Source organism: Oncorhynchus kisutch, linkage group LG26 (assembly GCF_002021735.2).
Source record: "Oncorhynchus kisutch isolate 150728-3 linkage group LG26, Okis_V2, whole genome shotgun sequence".
NCBI classification, from domain to species: Eukaryota; Metazoa; Chordata; class Actinopteri; order Salmoniformes; family Salmonidae; genus Oncorhynchus; species Oncorhynchus kisutch.
In genome coordinates, this window is record NC_034199.2 from 35,521,896 (window position 1) to 35,534,450 (window position 12,555).

At 42.4% G+C, this 12,555-nt stretch overlaps 1 protein-coding gene across 1 annotated transcript in view; it reads right to left on the reverse strand.

The window, feature by feature from the left end:
* The window catches only part of LOC109871008 (ras-related protein Ral-B-like), a 41,711-nt gene extending 29,685 nt beyond the window's left edge, over window positions 1-12,026 (reverse strand). Inside the window, exon 1 of the mRNA XM_020461751.2 lies at window positions 11,858-12,026. The gene's annotated coding sequence lies outside the window, so the exon portion shown is untranslated. The remainder of the gene's footprint in view (window positions 1-11,857) is intronic.
* Window positions 12,027-12,555: the final 529 nt, after the last annotated feature.

The following is a 12,555-nucleotide window of genomic DNA, read 5'->3' on the forward strand; positions in this document are numbered from 1 at the left end:
AGCGCGCATCCAACCCGGAAGCCACCTGCACCAATGTGTCGGAGGAATCACCGTGCACCTTGCAACCTTGGTTAGCGCGCACTGCGCCCGGCCCTCCACAGGAGTCGCTGGTGCGCGATGAGACAAGGACATCCCTACCGACCAAGCCCTACCTTAACCGGACGACGCTAGGCCAATTGTGCGTCGCCCCACGGACCTCCCGGTCGCGGCCTGTTACGACAGAGCCTGGGCGCGAACCCAGGGACTCTGATGGCCCTTGACCACTGCGCCACCCGGGAGGCCCCCAAAAATATATATACTTTAAATCACATTGGCTATGCATGGACTGTCTGCAAGGAACTTGAAACATTGTATCAACTATTAACTTGGTCCAGCCTGCTCATGCTAGCTAACTTACAACATTATGTAAAATATTATTGGACCTCATAGTTTCCTGCATCAGTGAGTTCCGGACAGACAAACACAACTATTTTCACAACGGATAAGAAGTAATCGGGTAATTTTATGACGTTTCGACAGGATCAGAGCATGACATTTTTTTTCGCTTTCATGCAAAATCCTGGTCGACCAACAGCCCATCGACCAAACAAATCGACCAGTGGACTAAATGGGGTCAGCCCTAAGGAGAAGATAAACTATTATTGGGATACATCCCTTGTTTATGATCATGGAGTAGGTATTCATAATGTAGGACAGAAACGGGTTTTACTTTTACTTTAATTGCACATTTGTCAACGTTTACTTTCTTTAAAGATCATGTTTGAAACAGTACGTAAGGTTCATTCAGTTAAAATACAGATTCTGTAGCTAGTTTGTGATATAAGGCAGCTCCCCAATCTCAGCCGCCCGACACCCCACAATGCATACTAACCATCCCCAGCAGAGGGACACACAAAGGACTCTTTGACTCATTTTGGCAGCAGGATGCTAAACTCTGTCTCTCTTTCAAGCCTGAGCCAACCACCCTAGTCGCTTAATAGTAGATTCACTCTTCCGAATTCTTAACCCCCCTAATTCACTTCATTCATAAATTCACTTGTGAAGTGCCTTCCCTCGTATTTAAATTGAGGGAATAGATAAGGGCTGATCTAACACACTTGCACATATATGTCTTAGAGCAGCGGTGGGCAACTCCAGTCCTCCAGGGCCTGATTGGTGTCACACTTTTTCTCCATCCCTAGCAAACACAGCTGATTCATCAAACTGCATTCTAAACTGAAGATCATGATTAGGTGATTATTAGAGTCACGTGTGTTAGCTGGGGCTGAGGCAAAACTGTGACACCAATCAGGCCCTCAAGGACTGGAATTGCCCACCCCTGTCTTAGAGGAAGATATAGTAAATGCACAAAGTTCTGGAATATATAGAGCAAAAACACCATGTGATGACATCAGGGAGAGTAGTCTTTCAGCTGGGGGCCAGTATTAGAGAAATGGCTCATCTGAGTCATCTGGAAATTATTAAGGGAGTTACTAATAGAGGGGATACAAGGAACCTCCCAATGACTAACACCCTCCTACATTCTCGAACACTCACCCCCACCCAATCCCAAAATACTGTCCCACACTGCCACACACTCATACTCCCAAGTAGGGATGGGCTTTTGAAATTATTTTACCATTCGAATAATAGTACATTTTTTTCAGATTTCCCCCAACAACAAAAAAATTGCGCTTAAACTCTTGGCTAATCAGAATGACACAAATCCACATGGCAGAGGTAAACATCGGACACGCTGCTTGCTTTTCTCTGGTCATTTAGCCAACAGTAACAGCAAAAGAAAAGTCTGATTTCCGCTATGATAGAACTGATTTTGTAATTGCTATTTGAACTGGGGAATAAACAATAGGGCTTAATGCACAGCAGTAGCTCCATGCACCGTTATTCAAATTACATTAAAAGTTTGTTTAATTAAATTAAGAATTGGTATATCCTTGTAGGTAAAAATCTGTTGGCCCAATCCAACACACAAAGCAAAGAAATCAGAGTGATGGCAACAATCACATCTGACAAACGAAGAGGTGTAATGGGTTCACACTCAAATGTTGCATAAAGCTTCATTAATCAATGTTTTACATTTTTTACTGTATTGAGGATAGCGTACACAGACATTTTGGCTTACAGCCTTCAGTGTGTAAGTACAATTTTCTTTCATTCAAAACAGCATTTTTAAAGAATAACAGATGGGCAGAAAGTGCATCTAATCAGGGTTGCCACTCATCTGCAAATCAGGGACTACCTGTATACAAATTAGTCACAAAAAGATAGAATTATAGGATATGGGAGCAAATCAATCGCCGCAGGTGTCCGCTCACCTAAATACATCACATCAATTCATGTGAATTGCTGTCCTTGGTGGTGGGAGAAGACGTTCAGAAATATGTGGGGCCAACTCATAAACAATATGTTAAATCTAATATGGACAGTGTTCTTGTATAACAATCTAAACGTGGCTTATAGGAAGGAGGTGAAATCGAATTCTTAATTTTAACACTGTGGAGATGCAGAATTTAATGTATACACTACCGTTGAAAGGTTTGGGGTCACAGGGGCATCCCGAGTGGCACAAGGGTCTAAGGCAATGCATCACAATGCTAGCTGTGCCACTAGCGATTCTGAGTTTCAGACCAGGGTCTGACCAGGAGACCCATGGGGCGGCGCAAAATTGGCCCAGCATCGTCCGGGTTAGGGGAGGGTTTGGTCGGCAGGGATGTCCTTGTCCCATCGCGCACTAGTGACTCCTGTGGCGGGCCGGGCGCAGTGCACGTAGACACGGTCGCCAGGTGTACAGTGTTTCCTCCGACACATTGGTGCGGCTGGCTTCCGGGTTAAGTGGGCATTGTGTCAAGAAGCAGTGCGGCTTGGCTAGATCGTGTTTCGGAGGACGCACGGCTCTCGGCCTTCGCCTCTCCCGAGTCCATAAGGGAGTTGCAGCGATGAGACAAGACTGTAACTACCGATTGGATACCACGAAATTGGGGAGAAAGTTTATTAATTGAATAGTACCCGCAAAAAAACAGTCTCAACGTCAACAGTGAAGAGACGACTCCAGGATGCTGGCCTTCTAAGCAGAGTTCCTCTGTCCAGTGTCTGTGTTCTTTTACCAATCTTTTATTTTTATTGGCCAGTCTGAGATATGGCTTTTTCTTTGCAACTCTGTCTAGAAGGCCAGCATCCCGGAGCTGCCTCTTCACTGTTGACATTGAGACTGGTGTTTTGAGGGTACTATTTAATGAAGCTGCCAGTTGAGGACTTGTGAGGCGTCTGTTCCTCAAACTAGACACTAATGTAATTGTCCTCTTGCTCAGTTGTGCACCGGGGCCTCCCCTCTTTCTATTCTGGTTAGCACCAGTTTGCACTGTTCTGTGAAGGGAATACTTCACAGCGTTGTACGAGATCTTCAGTTTCTTGGCAATTTCTCGCATGGAATAGCCTTCATTTCTCAGAACAAGAATAGACTGACGAGTTTCAGAAGAACGTTATTTGTTTCTGGCCATTTTGAGCCTGTAATCGAACCCACAAATGCAGAGGCTCCAGACACTCAACTAGTCTAAAGAAGGCCGGTTTGTCACGCCCTGACCTTAAAGATCCTTTTCATGTCTCTATTTGGTTTGGTCAGGGTGTGATTTGGGGTGGGCATTCTAGGTTTTGTTTTCTATGATTTTGTGTTTCTATGTTTTGGCCGGGTATGGTTCTCATTCAGGGAGAGCTGTCTATCGTTGTCTCTGATTGGGAACCATACTTATGTAGCCCTTTTCCCTCCTTTCTGTGTGGGATGTTGTCTTTGTTTGTTGGCACTATAGCCTTAAGCTTCACGGTTGGTTTTTGGATTGTTTATTGTTTTTGTCGGCGTCATATGAAATTAAGGAATATGTACGTTCACCACGCTGCACCTTGGTCCAGTTCTTTCAACGGCCGTGACACAGTTGTATCGCTTCTTTAATCGGGACAACAGTTTTCAGCTGTGCTAACATTATTGCAAATGGGTTTTCTAATGATCAATTAGCTTTTTAAAATTATAAACTTGGATTAGCCAACACAACGTGCCATTGGAACACAGGAGTGATGGTTGCTGATAATGGGCCTCTGTACGCCTATGTAGATATTCCCCAAAAAATCTACCGTTTCCAGCTACAATAGTCATTTACAATATTAACAATGTCTATACTGTATTTCTGATCAATTTGATGTTATTTTAAAAATTGACAAAAAAATGTGCTTTTCTTTCTTTTGAATGGTAGTGTATATCCACATGGCTTCTCTTTGGAGTCATTTGTTGTTATAGTCACCTCCTCTACATGGTGGTTGAACTTTTTCGATCCTGACGCAGCGCAATTAATTAACAGAATGATTTTGTTCTATAAATTGTCTCGCAACTGGCGAAGGGTGATATCTTGACATCTAAAAGTGAATTTATGCTCTCCAAGACATACGTTCAAGGCGCTGGATGTTTTTCCCAATATTACATCTTATTACAAGAATACTTTAACATATAAATAATTCCGTTAGTAGTGTAAGTTATACATGACTATCTCATAGGTCCTAGAAGTCTGAGGACATACAAAGTTACATTTCCTTATGGTGCTACAAGATCTACAGGGGAAGCATCCTTTTATGAATGCCAGTTCTCTCTCTGACCACATCTGATTGTGACACTCAAATCTATCCCACACATCCCACTCACTCAGATGCTATGTGGCCATAGTGGCTTGAAATCAAACCATCCCAGTGAGAGCAATGGTGATGGAAACAGACATATCAGCCCCACATCCCACTGACACAGCCGGGGCTCTCATAGCACTGATCAGACTCCAGACCCCTGTCTCTCTGTCTGGACTCCCATAGCAATGAGCAGACTCCAGACCCCTGTCTCTGTCTGGACTCCCATAGCAATGAGCAGACTCCAGACCCCTGTCTCTCTGTCTGGACTCCCATAACAATGAGCAGACTCCAGACCCCTGTCTCTGTCTGGGCTCTCATAGCACTGAGCAGACTCCAGACCCGTGGCTCTGTCTGTCTGTCTCCCACTACTGCTTTATAACACGCTGCTAGTGCAGCTCTGGTACCATAAACCACAGTTCCATTTCCATGATAGAGAGAGGGGCTGCTGGCGCTCGACATGACCGGGAGAATGTCACACATCTGCAGTGGCATGCACTGTAATCAGCCTGAGAGGCACTCGAGCAGCATCCCCCGGCACAAGCAGGCAGAGAGACATTGATACACAGCCAGAGTCAGTCAAATGGGATTCAGGCCAACTACCTCAATAGAGCACAGGCAGGCACAGAGACACTACCATACAAAGCAGGCACAAAGAGAGATAGTCTAACATACAAATGTGATTGAGGCCTACCTCAACAAAGCACACAGGCAGGGACAGACTGATGGCAGAGGACAGAGGAATGGCTCCCATGTGCCTCACTTAGTAGAGCATGGCACTTGCAACACCAGGGTTGTGGGTTCAATTCCCATGGTGGACCAGTATGGAAATGTATGTACTCACTACTGTATGTCACTCTGGATAACTGCATCTGCTAAATGACTAAAATCTAAAGGTGGGCCTAGGCTATGAGACCATGGGACATTGTTGTTCATTGAGAAATTATAATGTAGCATGATAGCCTTGTTTCACAATGATGGTTCTGCACTGACCTACAGCCCTTTTTGCTTTTTAGTAATTTTGCTTGGTGATAAAATGAAAATAATCACAAAAAGGTTAAACACAGACTCAAACATTGGATTCCATTCCATTTAGGCCTAAGGAGGACACGACTGATTCTTGTCGAAGCCTGTTCCTATGGTAGTGAGCCTATGCTTAGACCTAACGTTCTGTGTTAGGAGCACTGGCTCAGGGGGACCAGCCACCTCCTAGGACTTGCTGGGACAAGCAGTAAGAAAATAAGCATTTTGTGAATACATCCCCAGCTTCAATCAGAGAGATCTACATGGAAGGAAGGAAAGAAAGAAAATGAGAGAGAGAGACATAATATGTATTAGAGGTCGACCGATTAATCGGAATGGCCGATTTCAAGTTTTCATAACAATCGGAAATCTGTAATTTGGACGACGATTTAAATAAATAAAAATTGACACCTTTATTTAATCTTTATTTAACTAGGCAAGTAAGTTAAGAACACATTCTTATTTTCAATGACGGCCTAGGAACAGTGGGTTAACTGCCTTGTTCAGGGGCAGAACGACAGATTTTTACCTTGTCAGCTCAGGGATTCAATCTTGCAACCTTACGGTTAACTAGTCCAATGTTCTAACCACCTGTCTCAAGAGGAGCCTGCCTGTTATGCGAATGCAGTAAGAACCCTAGGTAAGTTGCTATCTAGCATTACCCTTAATCAATCATAACCACTAGTTATAACTACACATGGTTGATGATATTACTAGTGTATCTAGCGTGTCCTGCGTTGCATATAATCGATGCAGTGCGCATTCGCGAAAAAGGACTGTCGTTGCTCCAACGTGTACCTAACCATGAACATATTTTTTAACCTGGTGAAATTGTGTCACTTCTCTTGCATTCATTGCATGCAGAGTCAGGGTTATATGCAACCGTTCTGGGCCGCCTGGCTCATTGTGAACTAATTTGCCAGAATTGTACGTAATTATGGCATAACATTGAAGGTTGTGCAATGTAACAGGAATATTTAGACTGATGGATGCCACCCATTAGATCAAATATGGAACGGTTCCGTATTTCACTGAAAGAATAAACCTCTTGTTTTCGAGATGATAGTTTCCGGATTCTACCATATTAATAACCTACGGCTTGCATTTCTGTGTGTAATTATGTTATAATTAAGTCTATGATTTGATAGAGCAGTCTGACTGAGCGATGGTAGGCACCAGCAGGCTCATAAGCATTCATTCAAACAGCACTTTTGTGCATTTTGCCAGCAGCTCTGCTGTTTATGACTTCAAGCCTATCAACTCCCGAAATTAGGCTGGTGTAACGATGTGATGTGAAATGGCTAGCAAGTTAGCGGGGTCTCTATGACCTTAGATGGTTTACCATGAGGTTCCTGGTCTCGAATCGGAGCTAACTGAACCGTGGTTAGGTTAAACTGGAAATAAAGCACCCTGGAGGAAACCTATCGTTTTGGCTCTCCTGCTACTTGTATATCAGATAATAGTCCTCATATTCTTTCTGCTTTAACAGAAAGTAACCATAGGGATTACATTAGAAAGTAACATTCTAAACGAAAGAGCCTCGAGTAGCTCGGAGACAGTGAAAATAAACATCCAGTAACTGAGTTAGTGCCTTGGGGTCCGGGGGGAGAGAAGGAATTCAGGGCCAGTTGAGTCCCATTCTCAGGACATTTCTCCACTTCTTAAAAACAGAGATGCAGCCAGTCCTTCACAAGCAGTCAGCGAAATAAAGCGGCTTCTCTGGGATAGAACAGCAGCAGAATGTCAAGTCCGAATTCTTGACAGTTTCTCTTCTGAAAAAGTAATTCCTTTCTGATAACCATGCCATACCCAAAGCCATTACGGCAGGGTAGCCTAGTGGTTAGAGTGTTGGACTAGTTAGTAACCGAAAGGTTGCAAGTTCAAATCCCCGAGCTGACAAGGTACAAATCTGTTGTTCTGCCCCTGAACAGGCAGTTAACCCACTGTTCCTAGGCTGTCATTAAAAATAAGAATTTGTTCTTAACTGACTTGCCTACTTAAATAAAGGTAAAATTACCACTTCACAATCCTTGTCATAAGACATTCAGAACCCTTTCACTGTTTATTCAGGTAGGGACAAACCTACCACGAACACTCCTGCTGTGAGAATGTGAATGCCTTGTCAGACTGGTTGTCTGAAGTTACTCCAAAATATGTGAATAAAGACTAGACACGACACCTGCTGTAAAAATATCTGTCATCTTGTTAAGAGGACCTAAATGAGGATCTGATAGTGCAGCCTCTACACTCTGCCTTCAAAGACAGATGAATGCTCAGAATGCAACCTTATTTTGGGTGCTTTCTGAAAACTAGAGAACACAAGGAAGGGAAAGCACAAGACGACACCAGCTGTACGAATATACTGAACAAAAAATAAAACGCAACATATAAAGTATTGATCCCATGTTTCATGAGCTGAAATAAAAGATACCAGAAATGTTCCATATGCATAAAAAGCTTATTTCTCTCAAATGTTGCGCACAAATTTGCTTACATCCCAGTTAGTGAGCATTTCTCCTTTGCCAAGATAATCCATCCACCTGACAGGTATGGCATATCAAGTTGCTGATTAAACATGATCATTACACAGGTGCACCTTCTGCTGGGGACAATAAAAGGCCACTAAAATGTGCAATTTTGTCACACAACACAATGCCACAGATGTCTCAAGTTTTGAGGGAGCGTGCAATTGGCAAAATCATTGAATGTTACGTTCAGTGTAGGCCTGTTCACATATGCAATATCTAGCCAGATAGACTTCTTATTTCATTGTGATTCCTTTCATTTCCTTGATTTTGTAATGATTATTTCCTACACTATTATTAGTATTATTATTTTTTCTAGGCAAGTCAATTAAGAACAAATTCTTATTTACAATGACAGCCTACCCCGGCCAAACCGGGGCCAAACGCTGGGCCAATTGTGTGCCACCATATGGGACTCCCAATCACGGCTGGATGTGATGCAGCCTGGATTTGAACCAGGTACTGCAGTGACACCTCTGGCACTGAGATGCAGTGTCTTAGACCACTGCGTTACTCGGGAGCCCAAAGGAGGTGCCTATAAGAACCTTTTGGGTTTCAACACCAGCGGAACCTTTCCAGTTGAGAAGGTTCCTCAAGGAACCCCTCTGAAAAAGGTATTTGAGGAACCCCTGTGTAAAGATTCATACCGGAACCTTTTTGTGATTGGTGGGATTAAATGTTTTACCTTTTTAATAATATATTGTAGAAGTGGCAGCCTATCATATTTGCGGTGTGGCTTATTGGAGGCGTGGCTTTGAGGTAGTTATTTTTGTTCAGCCATTAGCATTAATGCAATTCCCGTTCATCATGTTAAGTTTGTACACTGCTAACTAAAAATGTTCCTTGAATATTTATGCATATTACATATTCTAATATAATATTAATATTGCTGATTACATACAGTAATAGTGGTAAATATTCCATATTTGAGATTTGCATAGGCTCTTGAGGAACTCGTACATCTCTGTTAGCCTCATTGATGCTACAAAACTGTGTGTTCAAACTTAAGATCTTCTTCTTCGATGAGGTTTAACGGTGGTTGGCATCTGATAAATTAAATGTTGCATTACCACCACCAACTAGACTGGAGGATAACTCCCTTATACTTGTGATCAATATTGATGTACTATTATTTATCTTTTCACATCTAGGAACCTCCCTCCTACAGACTGCTGTCACATCCACATAAGCTTGACACCTGTAACAACAATGTGTTCGGCTCAAAAGCTCGTACAGGATAGGTGAAATAGCCTAACATCCCTTTGTCAGGCAAAGAACCAACATCAAAACTCAAAAGAACAGACATTGACTCTTCTGTTTCACCACTCACGACACCTTGTCTGCGTCGCACCAAACGACGAGCATCACAAACACAGGGAATCTTCCCCTTCAGTTGGTCCACTTTCACATTTACCACTACCCCAGTAATGCCTCCTTTAAATGGCGCCCTTTTCTTGAGAGCAAAACAAGTCACATCCCGTCCCCACTCGTTTGGCACAGAGCGCCTGCTCCCTCTGACCAGCAGAAACACAAACAATTATCACAGGACCATTTCGAGTTACCTTCTCCGATTCCACTTCACCAAATATCAACCCTAAAACCAAAAATGGATCAGCTAGCTGAAAGGCAGGGATCCAATTTCTCCAAAAATTGAGAGTTCCTCGAGTCACCACAAGAAAATGCAATAGTGTCAGCAAAACGCATCACATGGGGATGATTTCTGTATTTTAAAAGTTACATATCTTGAAAACTTGATTGATAACAGGCAAGATATTTTGACAAGCAAGAGAGATATATATATATATATATAGATAGATAGAGAGAGAGAGAGAGGAGAGAGAGAGCGAGAGAGAGTTTGGGGTGGAGTATCCTTTAAGGTTGCTGCGCTCCAGAGTCCAATGTGGCATTAGCACATGAGAGAACAGAGGAACATATAACCTAGTAAAAATGTCTGGGTCTTTTCCAGGCTGTATTCCTTCAGGGACCAAATTAAACTAGGACTTTCTAAACTTTGAGCCACAGAGAGCTTCATAGGGAATGTTCCTACTACACAGCTCAGTGTCTTATATTACCATATCACAGTGTGTGTGTGTGTGTGTGTGTGTGTGTGTGTGTGTGTGTGTGTGTGTGTGTGTGTGTGTGTGTGTGTGTGTGTGTGTGTGTGTGTGTGTGTGTGTGTGTGTGTGTGTGTGTGTGCGTGCCTGCCCTCTCACACCCTGGTGTGATGTTCCACACCATACGGTCCCTCAGACTGTCATGTCATGTGATAAAGGCACATGTAAAGGTTACACCCAACCCTAACAATAAAGGTAACAGCCAGCCACAAAATAACTGATCAAAACACAACAAAAAAGCAATATTGAAGTAATTTCTAAACTTCCTAAAGGTTACATGACATGATTGTTAAGATGATTGCTAACATAATTAACCATTAGGACCATAAATACTCTGCATCGGTTTCAGTACCAAATTAAAATGCCATTACTTAAAGGGCCTAAGTAGCCTTGCTCTGTTGGCTTGGTGACATATTTTGACCAGGCAGTACACATCATTCCTTTTCAGAGAGCCAAGATACTAAGCCATGATTATTAGGTGTGTCCTAACGTACAGACAAGATGAGCAAAATAGAGTTTTGCTGACTGGTCAGATTTCACGAAACACACAAGTGTGTGAGCTACCTTGGGAGTGTCCACCTCATTAGACATGGGTAAAATCAATGTATGCATGATACAAACCATGTCGGCAGCACAGTGTTTACGTGCATAAGGCAAATAAGGAACAAACTGTGAAGTGTCCACTTCTACAGATTCTCGGGTAGATGCAGTCAGAGTATTCCTAAATAACTGTTAACAGTGTTTACCTACAGCATGGTCAGTTAAAATCATCCATGGTAGACCCTAGGAGAGATGAATGAAACATTCTATCTGGGGAAGTCATCAGAGGAAGAATTGCCTAACACACTGTTACTGTATCTAATGTGTAGCCTAGTTAATCTGTTACCGTAGGCTATTTAAAGGAAAAATATATCAGTGACCTCTACAGGATGAAGGCGATATTGGCCACTGAGAGCGTCACTGGGAAAGCATCAATCAACATAACATTTGTAGACTATGATTAATATGATTTGTTAGTTGAGGTTATTAAAACAGCGGACTACCATACCAAAAAAGAAACATAAGAAAATACTGCAGTGATAGAGTAGCCTACCCATCAATGATCGTTGTTTGGGCCTTGTTACAAGAGCAAAATGATAGCAATATTGTTCGCTTTAGTCCATAATACCGCCGACTGCAACAATGTATCAAAATACAAGGACATACTGACTGTCTCCAAATGACGTCTATTATACTCGTGCCACATATCCGTTACCGCCTGCCTCGAGGAGTGTGCTTTCAGTTGGATCAGTGCAACTGGGAAAGGCCCTACCACTATTTTTAATAATTGTATTTTCTTCGTTTCAAAGAGCAGTCACAAATACGGACATGTATTATATAGTCCGTAAATCAAAATATTTGCAGATTTCAATCTAGGCAGATCTTCCTTCCTTCCCTCTCACACTGTAAGCACAGAGAAGTAACGGCCACAGCCTATGTCTAAATAAATATTCTGTAATAAATATATATATATATGATATATTTATGAAAGCTTACCAAAGCAGGATTTTGGCCTCTCCCCTTTCTTGCTGCTATCTTGATAAGCGCGTTAATGGTGCATACCGAGGCATAGGGCTGCTAAGTACCACTGATTTAACACAGAATGACTAACTGTCCGCTACAACACAAAACCCCACCTTCCGGACGTGCACGGAGGAAGAAACCCGACAGGATATGATGTAGAGAGCCTATCGTCGTCAGTAGTTACCACAGTCACAAAGTAATAAACCCTGCCTATTTTCACAATTTATCTTCTTAAAATGTGATTTTAAACCTAACCCTAACCTTAACTACACTGCTAAACTTAAGCCTAACCCTAACCTTAAATTGAGATCAAAACTTAATTTTAGTTGTCTAGAATTTTTACTACATATCCAATTTTGTGGCTGTGGTAACTATTGGAAACCAGCTCTCAGGCGCTGGCGTTCTCCAAATGGGCCCGTTTCAATACAGTTAGATACATCAAATCCAAATCAAATCAAATCATCCTTCCTTCCCTAATTACTTGAAGTACGGTTATCTCTGATCGGGCGTGACATGGATGGGTCAAGTCTATGGGTTAAATCTCTCATTTCACCAATCTATCTATTTTATGGAAGTGAGGGTTGTGTTTGAAAGCATTTGAATAGGCACACAGCACTCTGTGTGAATATTGATATTAGTTATATTTTGTGTGTGTATAACTCATTCTGCAC